Source organism: Perkinsus marinus (genome assembly GCF_000006405.1).
Source record: "Perkinsus marinus ATCC 50983 genomic scaffold scf_1104296962554, whole genome shotgun sequence".
Classification (NCBI taxonomy): Eukaryota; Perkinsozoa; order Perkinsida; family Perkinsidae; genus Perkinsus; species Perkinsus marinus.
The window spans coordinates 118,920-121,008 of NW_003205389.1; positions in this window are offsets into that span (position 1 = coordinate 118,920).

Consider the following 2,089-nt stretch of genomic DNA (forward strand, 5'->3'; position numbering starts at 1 on the left):
CTCCCCCAAGCTCCCCCCACTGTCATAGAGCTCGATGAAATATACCTCAACGGCATCAACGCGGGCCAGCTACCGAGTGGGGAACCTGGATGCGCAAGGGGCTGTAAAGATCCGAGTTGCCGAGGAGTGAGGCACTGTCTACTGAAGCTACCTAATCTGGCAACAGGAACCTGTTCGAGATGCGCTAGGGCGCATGGTGGTGGCACGCCTTGTCCAGCAACTAACAAGGTCTGCGCCAGGTGCAACAAAGAAGGCCACTTCGCCGCGGCATGCAGGAGTGCTCCAACATTCCGTCAGCAGTCGAAGTCGGGGAGACAAGCTAGACGGAATGAGAGGCGAAGCAGCCAACCATCTGCTGACGACGACCATCAATCTATCAAAGACGTCAAATCCGGTGACAAAGGCCAGCAACGTACAGTATGCAATGCCGCCATAACCATCGATGACGTTCCCGAGGGGGAGGAGGCCATACCAGATATATTCGCTATTAGGATAACGCATCCTACTGTGGTAACACAGTACGACTCTCCTACGGTGGTGCAAACTAATGTCCCTACCCTCAAAGGCCCTCAGGTAAAGACATCTTTGTCAGTTAGTATCCCGCAGCTGCCAGGCGCAGATATTTGTGTACTGGCGCTGTGGGATACGGGGGCTACCGGTAGCTTCGTCCGTACCGATGTGATCAACTGTTGATCATCCCGCTAACGTCATCCCGCTTGATCATCAACACGTTAGCGGCTAGAGCGAATAGTTCTGTGTCGTGGCCAGAGGGCAAGTCGCAGCGTATAGCCACCTTGGCTGACAACAAATCGCGGGTTCCTCTGCGAGGCACTTGTTCCCTGAGGCTCACCACTCCGAAAGCATCAGCTGTTATTACGGCATATGTTGTAGATCATCTTAGCCTACCGCTGGTGATTGGGGTACCGGCGCTGCAAGCCCTTGGGGTTAGGCTAGAGTTCTCTCCTCGTGGTATGGTTTCGGTTAAAACTGGTGCGGTTGGGTCCTCTCAGGAAGAGGAGGGGCAGCCATCTCGAGCTCGTTCTAACGGTAGAACTACATTGACGCCATGGCGAGTGCCGTCTCACCCTCTCAGAACGTGTGCCATCAACATTGACCACGAACCTGACATTGAGCTCACTTTGCATTCTCTTGCAGCCCCACCAGGTCAACTACACCATCATTCGCAATGCCTGCATACACAACCACTGCTGAGCTTTGTCGATATCAACTCCGACGCGGAAGTAGATAAGGAGTCAGACATAGTGCCTCGCCGTCTCCCAAGAGAAGTCATTCATATTGACTCCACTCGCACCGGAAGGTTGGTGGCGGACTTTACCTTCAGCGATGAGGCAGCCTTTGAAGCTCTACAGGGTACGGGTTGGCGTGCAGCGGTTGCTCGGGCACAGAAATCTTCCCACGGAAAGAATCTACATCAAAGACAACAAATCAATGATAGTATTGATAAATTGTTGTCCTCTGGTTTTGTCGGCTATATCAAACTGACATCTCTAGAACATCCACCTCCTGCTCGTTGTATTGCTCGTCTCTATGCCTCTAATCCTCGTATACAGGAGACCCACTTGGTCGAGGATAACTATCTCGACAGTCATCTACCGGTCTTCACTGCTGCGCAAGCAGTCTTCAAGGATAGCCCTACAACACCATGCCGCATCGTCTACGATATGCGCCCCGTGAATAAGCTTTTCAGTTTGCCTACGATCACAAGGTGGAATCTCTGGGAATTCCTGATTCGGGTATGCTCGAGGCCAGTCTGTCGGGTCATGGACCTCGAGAAAGCATTCAACCAAGTTCTGCTGAGTGCCAAATCAGCAGCTACTTGTGCTACAGTAGTTATGAAGGCGAGAACTCTCACACACACGAGATCTGAAGCCTATATGTTGCTCTGGACATCGATGCCATTCGGTGCCGGTCCGAGCCCAGGAGGCTTGGAAGCTGCAACAGAAGTTTGGATACAAGAAGCTCACCATTTAGCAGAAACATTGGTACCACCTGCTTCACTAGAGCACTCCATCGTATGCCCAGCATTCTACGACTCCGCTATCTTCAAGTACTGTAAGCCTACCATACA